The 13,109-nt window shown below is 40.3% G+C and overlaps 1 long non-coding RNA gene across 1 annotated transcript; it reads right to left on the reverse strand.

The window, feature by feature from the left end:
- Nucleotides 1-2,959: 2,959 nt before the first annotated feature.
- On the reverse strand, nt 2,960-8,024 carry LOC140218976 (uncharacterized). Its single transcript, XR_011895209.1, has 3 exons — nt 7,240-8,024; nt 5,687-5,722; nt 2,960-3,022 (listed from the first exon to the last, which is right to left on the reverse strand). It is a non-coding gene; the product is annotated as an uncharacterized lncRNA (long non-coding RNA).
- Between the last annotated feature and the right edge of the window lie 5,085 nt (nt 8,025-13,109).

A 13,109-nucleotide genomic window follows, 5' to 3' on the forward strand; every position in this document is an offset into this window, starting at 1 on the left:
TGAGCTGTCCAACTTGGGCTCTTGAGAGGTTATTGGTCCCATGCGAGAAGCGAGGCCACAGTTCTTTACATAGGGCATGTTGGTACCAGGCAATTTGCGACACGTGAAGCCTGCAAAAACAAGAAGCCAGAACAAGTTTTAAAAAGCACCTTCAAATGCAAAAGAATGGCATGCAATCTGCCCTCGTTATAACGAAATTGATTTATGTATTTGTGTTGCTTTAGTCCAACTTTCCACGGGTACAGCTTTACAGCATGACCATTTAAATTTATTCAGTGCGGCACAGGACTCCACTAAGTGTCAAATGCAGGAAAGGGCAAAGAGGAACAAAACACTGTAGCAAAATAACTTTATGAATATCCTCAATGTCAAAGATGTGAGCTTTGCTTGCTGAGAAACGAAATGGTGAAACAAATTCATGTCGTTCATAAATAAACCTGAACTGACAACTAAAATTATTTCTTGTAACTTTCATAATTAAAATTTGCTGCACTTCACTGTGCTTTTCCATGCTCCAAATACGATACTGTCATGTCACTACAACTGAGTGTAGCTTCATTTGATGTTAGGTTTCCTGAGTTCACATGCAATCGGAATGTACTTCTCGCCTTACAATGACTTAAGACTTTCTACATTAAAGAAGACACTGCTTATAGTGAAGTATGTTTTCTGCCTCGACGACTCAATTACTGTTCTAATGAGGATTCCGTGTAGTGCACCAAGCTGCTTAGCATGACACATGCAGAATGTGACAGAGACGAAGAAATGCCGTCTTTTAAGAGCCATATGCGATAGGACTGACTTCTTTAACCCTTTTAGGGTTCACTGCCGTACATCTGTGGCTGTGATGGAACGTTCTGAAAAAAATTTGCCTTTTCAGAACAAAGTGTTGCCTAGCATCCCACTGGAGGTGCTGCAACCTTCTGAGACTTCTAGAAAATATTCTTATAGTGCTGTCGCTCCTTGGGTTTCTCCAAAACTGATTTTTCACCTAGCTCCTTGGTGTCTGTCATTGCAGTAATTTGGGAGTGTTGCCACAAGTTTTTTGTAAGTTTCATTACACAAAAAAATTATGCTGCTTTATCCTGCATAAAAAAATAAAACATGTAAAACTGCAAATACTGAAATGGTATTGCCACTTTATTGTTATTTAAAAATATTATTTACCAGTTTATTTTCTCGGAATGTCACTCTGAAGAACTTAAATCTGCAATAAAAATATTAAGGGTGTGCGAAAAGTGATTTTTGAGGCTGAACCGAATAATGCTAGAAGCAAATCAAATAATGGATAGTTTCTGAATAATGAACAGCTGATATCACAATTAATGTAAGATGAGGCTCACATCCTAGTATTATTAAAGTTAGCAAGTTTCTGTCATTGTTATGTTATGAAAAGCTGTTTATTAAAAGCACAAATGGAGCAGCAGAAAGTTTCGTCACATGCACAGGACTCTTCAGTAAGCATAAATGATTGCTGTACAGCCTCTAAAGTACAGCTACTGAAGTAACGTAGCCTGGTCTGCTATTAGAAGTTGTTACGTTTTATGTCTACACTATGTTATTGGAGGCGAGAATTTACCGTACTTTGGCTCAAATTTCATGTTTTATTGGTGTTTCGAAATATTAGAATACTCGCATTTACAAATAGTGACCATTCAAAGACTAAATTGAATAGGACACTATTCAATTCGAAAGTTTTGAGCATTTGCACACCACAAAAAATACATAACTCCTAAATTAGAGAGGCATATTTCTCCCCAAAATGTGATCCTCAACGGGCTAAACAAGAGTGACAGAAAAGCCCATTCATCTTTTTGATTAATTTAAGCCCATAATCTACTTGGCAATGGTTCATAATAACCCTGTTAACAGGTAGGTGAAGTAAGGAAGCAGGAATCAATTCTAACAATTTCAGAATGGGAGTAGTGGACATGTCCGATGGTCTGTAAGAAGCTTTATACATTAGGCCCCAAGAGCCTATTCTCAATTTATTGAAGTATATGGGGAAAAGCCACATAAATATTTTTTTCATATCTTAGAATACACATAAATATTTTTTTCATATCTTAGAATACAAAGTGATAAGTGTGCGTTAATAAATACGAGTCATAGGTTAAGTGCTTAGAATGAGTAAGCGCCCACTAAACGTAGTACTGTTGACAGCAATGCTTGCAACTCTGTCCCTGTTGTTTCTTTGATTGAAACAACCAAAAGAAAATTGCCACACCACTCAGGTTCCCTCTGCTAAAAGGCTGCTGTCTGGCATCACATGGACCTCCTTCAATATAGGAGCAACCTTAATTCAATGTGGTCTGTTAAAATTGGTGAAACTACTGTTTCACATCTCAGAACCTGGAGAGCTGTTTTAACTTCTGCAATTTGGTGAACATGCTCCTGCTCGAGCTGAGCAGTAACCACACTAGAGCATACCTTCTCCGCAATTCGCGTATTAGAATAACTTTTCAGGCTAACATGTCCTCCATGCCAATAGATTTGGAGCGTGCTTCACAGACAACTATTCCTTGCAATGACAGCCAAGTAACACTGCTAATGCGCAAATGCAGCTCATTTTATGTGGTGGAGCCTCTAAAAACTTTCAGCAGTGAAGGCAGCTTTTAAATTTTAGAAGCATTTGAGTATGGCGGCATTACGCACTTAAGATCGTACGAACAGTCAATCCAAATAGTAGGCTATTGTCGCATACAATTGCACACATGGGCTACTTGAAAGTCGTTTGTTATGCCAATGGCAAGTTCATATTTTTAGAAAAAAAATGTGAATGTAAAAATGCAACCAGACAGGATATATGGTACTTGCCTATAACAGCACTGACCCTGGTGGGGTCAAGAGCCTTTTTTGCCCCTTGGTGTTATTTCCAAAGCCCAAATGGCCCATGAGCTTCTCCTCTGTGAACACATGGTGAAGCAAGGCCCTTGCAAACTTTCCTGGTCTACCATGGCAGGCCATGGTAAACTGTACCAGGATAACCTTCTCAATGTGCACTCCTTCAACCTATGTGAACCTGCATGTTTAAGTAAATGTTAGCAAAACAGTTTTAAGCATTTCAAGCACATTCACACAACAGCCCTACTGCAAATAAATTACAAAAGTACCTGTTGCAAATCTAGATTGCTAAACTTGACTTCTTACAAGCTTCTTATGCTGTCTGGACGCCACATGTTTCAGAAAAACAATCCAGCACAAACAAGAATAATAAGCCAAAGTATCCAAACATATAGTACTTGAAAAGGGGAGTACCAGCGAAACACAAATGACACGCACACAAGGAAACGGCATTAGACACGGACGGACGTTGGGACGGACCAGCGTCCGTCCCTGTCTAACGCCTTTTACGTGTGTGCGCGTCCTTTGTTTTGCTGGTACCCCCCTTTTTCAAGTTCATCACGCACCAACTGGCCCAAGAGCTTGCGCTAATGCACATCTAGTACTATTTATTGTGATTACCATTTTTAGGATACTTCATATTTTCAGGTGTTTGTCTCTATTTTCCCATCCAATTGTGTCAATAGGTAGTCCATGGTCTAATGGGGAGATTGGGCTGCTATGTTAAGGGAAGAGTTCAAAATCAACCGTTGGAACAGCTTGGGTGACTGGGTATGCGACCCTGGGCATATGCCACTTTTCAATGAATCTCCTTCCCGCTATCTTGGGCAACTGCTGCTGCTTGTGTTGGCAAGCAGCATTAGGAGCTCAAAGAGGGACATGATTGTCGATCATTACTAAGATTACCACTACACGTCACGTTAGCTTGCTGTGCTGCAGAAGTAATATGCGAGATTCCACTCCACTGTATGAAATGTACATAAGCTGCAAGGACAGTATGTGCCAACCACCACCTCAATTAAATTAATCGACTCGCAAAGCACAGGCTGCACAAGATCACGGAGTGAACTCAGAAGTTTGTGGACAGTCAGTTGATGTCCACGTCAGGGACCTCTAGGGAAACTCAGTCATTTCCTCGATGTGCATCATCGTGCCGTCATACATTGTATTAAAATTCTGTCTCGTACCACCGTTCTAATAGTCATCATGTATCACCACAATTCAAAATATAAATAGACACTTATATCTACTCTTTATTTAATCTTTATGGAGAATACTTTGAGCATGAGTTTTTGCAAACATCATGAATTCTACAGCTTAAAGGTGCACTAAAGCAAAATTAAATTAATTAAAGTCTGGCGTATTAAGTGCCAAAACGATAATCTGATGTTTAGGCACGCCTTAGTGGGGAACTCTGGACTAATTTTTACCAAATCAGGCTGCAAGGTACCTGGGCAGTTTTGTATTTCACCTCCATCAAAATGCGGCTGTTTGATCCTGTGACCTCGTGCTTAGCGGAGCTGTGCCAACACCCCTAAGCAACTACGGCATGAAAGCACTAAAGAGAAAAATTATTTTAGATGTATCTTTACATGACCTTCCTACAATTCAAGAGATTCACTCATACCGTGACAAGAGGCTGAGTAAACTGTAAAAGCAGCAAGAGGAAAGATTGGTGGCAGTGCTGCCTTGAAGTTACCACACCCGCTTGCTGTGACGTCATGGATTTTGATGATGTCTGTTGAGGTGTAGCAATTTTTTTTACAAATAAAGATGTTTTTCATCGTATTCCAAAAACCCAAAATAAAAAGCGTCAGGAACTTTTACAGAACCAATACAGCCCAAGTTTGAAAAAATACTTGGAATCCATAATGTGACAATGAGGTGTCAGCACAAAGATTTTGGGGCGATACTCAGAAAATTGAACTTTGAGCTTTATTTTCTCTAATAATCAAACAACTACCAAGAAAGTTACAGAAGTAGTTATTTAAGACGATGCTTTATTTTAAATTCATTTAAGGTGTCATTAGTGTCCCCTTAATACAAAACAAGGAATGCACTTGGCTGCGTAATAGGTTAACATGCATCACTGGTTCTCATTAAGGTAGGATTATCAGTATAGCAAAGGGCATGCACTGGCTGCTCCAGAGGGGAGCCCTTCCACTTCCCCTCAACCTCCCAATTTCCAATTTCTTTATGAGCAGTGATGCAATTTCTGTATCTTAACGAGACATAATGCCAAGGAGATTAAAAATGCCATGCTGGCTACAGCATGTGGTGACCGGCACTTCACACCGTCCAGCTCGGCATCAATCTTTTTGGAATTTGGCCCTTGAAATGCAGAAAGCCCCGATCGCTGCTCGTTCTTCAGCCAACTTTCTCAAAGGGTGCTGCTGTTCTGGTTTGATACCTCTAGCTGTGCACTGCTGTATGACGTAGGTCATAATACCTTCGTTCTGGTAAAACTAGAAAGATGTGCACTCTAGTTAGAGGGGCGTTCAGAAACTTAGTGTGCACTAATGTCCACACTAAGTTTCTGAACGCCCCTCTCATATCAGGCATATACACTGAAAACGGCACATTCCGCGTTTAATATGTTCACAAGTGACAATGAAATTCACTCCCAGTCCCGGTGCAGTTGCAAAGTCTTTAAGCTGAGTGCTTAAAGGCACCATGTCTCCTAATGAAGGCACTCTGCACCAATTGATCACTGGAGCAAATGCGTTGCAGTTGCATCAGCAATGTTGTTGTTTTTTCTGCTTCCTGCAATACATTTTCACGGTATCACTGTATTTGATCATCGTGACGCTACAGAATGGATGGCCAAAGAATTCACTTATACCGTTCCAGCTGGGGCCTCTCCCAGCTCATTTTGAATCTGAAAAAAGATGTCACTATTAAAATGTGAAGCCACGATGCAGCAAAAGCGACAATCAAAAGAGCTACATGGACCATTAGGCTGACATAAATGGACGGATACAAATGACTAGTCATTGAATACACTAAAGTGTGGCCGCTCTTGCCAATGGCAGTGTGAGCTTGTCAAAAAATTTATTTCACATTCCTCTAGTTACTTTAACCATTATTTCCACGCATCTACTTAACTGTTATGGCCACATATTAAAGGCAGCTCCTTCATATAAAACCAGTGTTACATTCTTTTACTCCCCGTCTACCTGATGCTACTGAAGTTTTGCTTACTCTCAAAGAAAGAATTTCACAGAACTGCTCTTTCGACAAAGCATTATTCCAAGCTTGTGGCAAAGCGTCGTGATTTAGTTCACAACGATGCGCTCCCCTTTCAATCTGTTCACTCTATAGTGCTCTGATTCAAAGCAAAAATTGCTTTTCGACATAACTAGCTACTTCTATAGTCACAAGAAACAATGCTAATTATTGATGTTTATGTTGCCGATAACGTATACATGCCGCCTCGAAACACAGTGGGACGACAACGCAGATATGCCAGGCATCTCGTTCCTTTACTGATTTTGAAACTATTGTTAAATCAGTTACTGAAGTGCGAAAAGCTGCAATTTCACGAAATTACATTATTTTGAATGTTGTAGGACCTGGAGTGCCATGAAATCTGCCTTTCCGTGAATGCAAAGAGCGCCTACGCGAAGCCGTTTGGGCGAAGCACTCGATGGCGACGAACGGAGATGAAAAAATAAAGTTGAATGCGCGCGACCTGGGGGAAAACAAAACGCACGCGGTTGGCAAGGCGTATAAGTCGATGATTTCGCAGCACTCTGTGGCATCAACCCTATTGTATCTCACGTATCGCATGTACACCCTTGAAATTCTTTATTATTATTGCGCGACAGCCTCCTCTGTGTTTTCCGATCGCGCGAACATCGGCCGCACGGCGTGTCAGATAGTGGCCTTGAAGCACCGCGGAGTCACTCGATCCTGAAGGGAACAGCGCAACAGAATACACTTTCGCCAATCCCCCCCCCCCCCCCCCCCCCTTTTTGCTGAAAGCTCGCTCACACGCCTTGTACTAGCGTGGCGCAAACGAAATATCTTCGATTACAGTACAGATCGGATGGTTTCACGTCGCATTGTTTTGCGCTCATTAATAAGGCTAACTCAATCGGTGCTCGAACACCGTATCAGAAATCATGGCGTACAACATGCCCTGTTTTAGGTGGCACCACATAGCTGCCTTACGTCACCACAAGCGGAGTGTAAAGTTAAACCAGGACAAAACTCCACGTTATCTACCACAAATCTAGTGCTGTACAACCCATTCTCGCAACGGAAGGATAGTACTAGGAATGAAAACTAGAAAAGACGCGCGCGGAAGACACGCACAAGCGCTGAAATCATTTCCCCGCTTCCGTTCACCGCGTCGCAATGGACGAACAAGGGGAATTCGAAACACTCACTCACCCTTGATGTCGCTGAGTCGGAGGCGATCATGGCGATCTTCGAGGCAACAAGTCCATAAAAAGCGAGCAACACGCAGGAATATTCCAAAGATGTCACAGCGAAGCACACAAAGAACACAGAAAACGCAGGAAACTCTCAAGCTAACGGCGTGCACGAACTCGCCGGAATGCGCCAAGCAGCAACATCGCAAACGCGCAATCATACATGTACACTCATACAAATACACGCTTATATTATCATAAATTGTACCATTGGATAACAAATTATGTAATCTCATGTTATTACTGAACAATTGTGGCGATTTGCAAGTGTATAAAAGTTTTTTGCTTCGCTTTTTTGATGAACTACTTTCTTTAGCGCAGTAACGCTGTGCACCGGCCGGAGCTAATGGCATGCGCGGGAAAAGGCGCCAAATTCAAACGTCACAAACGCCGCGCTAATTTGTGCGCGCAAAGTTTTCGTCGTTTGGATTTAAAAAAAAAAAAAGTAATGCGTGCCGCAACCATGCGAACTGAACTATTGACCAGAAAAGTACGGAAACGTCGCTGTTTGTGCTTCTTATTTCGACGTCATGGCAAACTGCGGGCGGTCTGTCGTCCCATTCTTTAAACATTTGTGCGTGTGCTCCTGCGCTGTGCGATTTGTCACCGAGAACGTATAGCAGCGCAGATTGTGCTTGGTGGCCGAGCAGATTCCGAACACATTCGCCAGCACCCCGTCTAGGTCACAGAAAAGAATTTGGCCTCCATGTGAAATATGAGCACCATGTCGCACATATCGGCCAAGCTTTTCGTTTCGTTCTGTATAGCGCGCTAACGGGTAAGCGAAACGCACTCTGTAAAAACGATGTTCACTCCTTTCTCCGCCGCACCCACCGTGGTGGCATAGTGGCTGAGCTGTTGCTCTACTAACCCGAGTGCTTGGGATCTAATGCCGGCCGCGGCGGCTGCATTTCGATTGGGGTGAAATGCAAAAACTACCGTGTACTGTGCGTTCGGTGCAGGTTAAAGGACCCCAGATGGCAAAAATAAATATGGCGTTTCTTACTACGGTGCGGCTCATAATCAAAGCGTGGTTTTGGCACGTCAAACCCCAGACTTGAATTTTGTTAACGTTCTCCGCCACCTTGATCATATTTAACATGGAGGCATGCAATGCCGTTTCCTAACACACAGCCAGGGCACTGGCCCCTTATAATGGACGCCGATGGAAATGCAGGATGCGTCCAATCATCGGTTGTAGGGACGTTTGTCTTCTGAAACTGCATATATATATATATATATATATATATATATATATATATATATATATATATATATATATATATATATATATATATATATATATATATATATATATATATATATATATATATATATATATATATATATATATGCAGGGTGTTTCTGCTAACTTTAGGCCGAGTGTAAACTCTATGACGACGCGACTAAATGCATGTTGCTCCCTTTGGTATGTAGCGTGTCGCGCTATTTGTGTATTTTTGCTTAATTAGCTAATTAGGCATGCATAATTAACCAACTTCTGAAGCAAGGAAGTTAGGAAAGAAATTCCAATTAGAAAGTTGCAGAGCTGTTGGCAACACGTCCGAATAAACAGTTTCTGTCTTTCTATCTGTTAAGTATTATTGTTTTTCAGCTTACTGCGGATGCTCGCGAAATAGAAAAAGCACCACGTGACATATGCCCGCCTGCGAGTCGTGATTGCACTGCTCCTAAGCCTTCTGCGCACAAACGAAAACATGCCATTTAACCGGTGTGAACACCCGTCTGCTTATCGCCATCATGAACCGCAGCGAGGGAAGCACGTCGCTGGCGTCAATACCACAGCCAACGCCTTCGTCACTGCCCTGTTGCCTTTTAAGCGGCAACACACCCTGCTCGATGGTATGCTCGTTTGGGAGCGCTGCAAGCACGGCGCGCAAGCGGATATGTCAGGTGATATTTTTTCTATTTCACGGGCATCCGCAGTAAGCTGAAAAACACTAACACTTAATAGATAGAAAGTGAGAAATTGCCTAATAGGACGTTTTGCAAAGTGCTCTAGAGCTTTCTAATTAGAATTTTTCGCCTAACTTTGTTCCTTCAGAATGGCTAATTTTCTTGACTAATTAACTACTTAGGAAAAATACAAGAATAGCGTGACACGTACAAGAGTGAGCAACATGCATTTGGTCGCATCGTCTTATGGTGCATCGGCATATTTTTAAACTCTGAGTAAAGTTAGCTGAAACACGTGTATATACGTCTATGGTTCAAGTAACGTGAAACAACACCCTGTATATATGCAATGGTGATCAAGTGATCAGTAAAGCAGCATATATGTGCAAAAGACGCACACATATATATGTGCGTGTGTTTTTCACATGTACTTCGAAACTCAATATTGCTCGTGACTCAATTTTATTCAACAATAAGTTAACAGCATTTAGTCAACGACTTTATTGTTGGAAACTACTCAACAATGGTTCAATAGTCAATACTATTCAACAATATGTCAAGAGAATTTAGTCAACGACTTCATTGTTGAAAATTACTCAATATTGGCTCAATAATACTCAATACTATTCAACAATATATCAACAGAATTTAGTCAACGACTTTATTGTTGGAAACTACTCAACAATGGCTCAATAATACTCAATACTATTCAACAATATATCAAGAGAATTTAGTCAATGACTTTATTGTTGAAAACTGCTCAACAATGGCTCAATAATACTCAATACTATTCAACAATATACCAACAGAATTTAGTCAACGACTTTTTTGTTGTGAACTGCCCAACAATTTTACTCTTGAATTATTGCCTGTGGTTTCAATAATTGTTGAGGTATTGTTGAAAGGCTATTGAGTCAACAATTCGTCAACAATATGCCAACAACTTTTCAACAGTCATTTTCATAAGGGTACGTCCTTCGCCGCAGCAAGTGTTCGGCGGTAGCCGTTCGCTGCTATACCAGCCGCAATGGCATTAAGCGGAAGATTTAGCTCCAGGACTCCTATATTTACCTATTTAAGTGCATGTAAAACTCATAAATGGTTTTATTATGCAAGCGCTAAACCAATTTGAACTAAATTCGATGCGTTTGACAAAGAAAGTTAATTTCTAATGATGTTAACAAGCGGAATATTTATCTATGATTTTTAATGTTTCTTTTACAGAAGTTACAGAAAAACGGTACGGTAAAGAAAATCGAAGCAGGAAGTTCTTAAATCCGTAACTCTGCCCCATGAACACATATAACAATTTAATAAACTGCATGCATTTGTTCGAACATCTCAAGCGGACGAATTTAGTATATAAATGTGCAACCCACATGAAGTTGTTCCGATCGTTTTGAAAAAGCATAATTTACCAATAAGCTGCATACTTCAAAGCGTCGTACCTTACATCAGTTTTTTTTCGATTTAGATTTATTACGAGATAAAGTTTATAGAATTGTCATATCGGTTTTCATTGGAGAGTTTAAGGGCTATAAACTGGTTAGCTAAGTTTTCTGAAATTTCCCATTTTTCAGGAATCTTTTAACGTACTGACGACAAAAATACAAAATGCCTTATAAACTTAGATGTTACAGTTTTGTACTATATGCAACAAGCCTAATCAATATAGGGGCAGTGGTTGTCGAAAAAGAAAATCGATTTCTCTGTTCCCTTGTATTTAGAGGAAAACTGGCTAGCATCCTTCTAAAATTGTAAACTGCTTGCTTGGTAAACAAAAGAAAAAACAAGCTGGCCGTGCGCAAAGCGATGGCTTGCGAGGCCACACCGTTGGTGATGAGATGATGGCAACATGTCGAAAGACGGTGGGCGGTGAGGTCGACGTCATAAGCGCTGCATTTCCCGGTCAGTCTCGCTTTTAAAGAGCATTCGGATGACATTTACTTTATTAAGACATGTATATGTACGCAGTGTATAATGACAGTGTGGTAATAAGGCAGAAGAAAACAAGCAAGAGTGTTCATTCAGCTGCACCAATTACAAAAATATTGCCTGTGGCAGATAGCACTATTCTAGCCATTGACCTAAATTATTCGACGACGCGACTATTATATCCACGAGAAATCAAATTGCTGAATTGAGTAATTGACACATTGACGACAGTTACCTTATTAAATAATTACTTTACGGCACATAGTTAAAACTAGGAAATGTAGCCATAGTGATTATGCAAGGCGTATCGATTTGGAACGAATTCTCGAGACTACGCCAGGTTCGATCTGATAACTTTCAAAGCTTTCAATGAAATACATCGGCGCTCCACTTACTTTCGGGCTTTAGTGCATAGAACTGTGTTTTTTTTCCTAGAAAAGTAAGTGAAACAAAAGTGCACTTTTTACCGCAAGTTTGGTGGCTCATATGTCGAAGCCGTTTCGAAAAGTTGTACCAATCTGAAATTACTTGATTAATTTTTTGTGTAATGTACTGTAGTTATTTGTTAGTTGCGTGTGTTTTTGTAATCGCTGTCGAAAATCTGTAGCGATCTGAAATTGCTTGATTCCTTTTTTGTATCATCTGTGTATCCTTTTGTTAGTGGCATGTGTTCGTGATCGCTTAATTGTTTTAAATTTTATCACTACGAAGTAGATATGTACTAAATTTTGTAGCTGCTGATATATGCATATTGACTGCGGACCCACACTAGCCTTTCGCTACGGGCCCAACAGTTATTTGTACAATTCATGTAACAATGAGAAATAAATGAAATGAATAAAAAATGAATGAACCTCAAAATTCGTTATAAGTCGATATGCATACTCATTAACTACGATTCCTAGATTGAAAGATGGGCCGTAATACAACTAACTTAAAATTAATTAGCGTAATTATGCTAATTATTTAATTATGGGTGTTGATTTATCCCAGAAGCAGCGGCCACCTCATCAAGTAATTTATATCAATGGTTAGTATTGCGCTATCTGGCACCGGCCATTCTTAAACATTTGCCGCAGCTAAATAAACAACTTATATACATCAATGCACAAAGGAGTACATAGATTACATGCAACGACTGGATACTGCTACGATGGTCCTCCAACAAAATGTGTACATAAATGTACAACCAGTGCATAGCAAATAAAACAAGGAAATGAAATCCGAGAGAAAACTGATGGACGGTACGCCGCTTTGAAGTATGCCGCTCATTGGTTGATTATGCTTTTTTAAAACTATCGAAACAACTTCATGTGGGTTGCACATTATAAATTAAATTTGTCCCCTTGAGATGTTCCAACAAATGCATCCAGTTTATGAAATTGTTATGTGTGTTCTTGGGGCAGAGTTACGGATTTGAAAACTTCCTGCTTCGATTTTCTTTAACTTACCATTTTTGTGTAGTTCCTGTAAAACAAAAAAAAGAAAACACATTCCAAATCATAGATAAATATTGAAATGAAATATAGTTTAAATGATGCAGGGTACGAAAACGTATAATATATAAACAATGCTGAAAAACAACACGGATTTTTCTATATAGGGCAGAAAGTAATCTTGCTCTTCCTGAAATGAGAAACGGACCTACTCGCCTGTGCAATATCCACTAATCTAGGATAAGCATGTATTGCATATAACGAGCAGCTCTCACAGGAGTTTGTTTAATTAAAATACATTTCTTCGCTCAGCTAGGCAACGTCGCGGGCGGGCTCCGAACTGCTCATTTGCTTATTAAACTACCCAGATTCAAAAATTGAAACGTTAATTAACGCAATGCAGGTAATTACGCCCACAACGGCGCAACATATTGCCGATGTAGAGATTCCCAATCTCGAAGCTCGTATTGTGACAAGAACGCCATCGTGATATGCACTGCTGTAATCTTAAAAATTTCGTGCAGCAAAAAAATTCACCGAT

The sequence above is a fragment of the Dermacentor andersoni genome, chromosome 6, assembly GCF_023375885.2.
Source record: "Dermacentor andersoni chromosome 6, qqDerAnde1_hic_scaffold, whole genome shotgun sequence".
NCBI classification, from domain to species: domain Eukaryota; kingdom Metazoa; phylum Arthropoda; class Arachnida; order Ixodida; family Ixodidae; genus Dermacentor; species Dermacentor andersoni.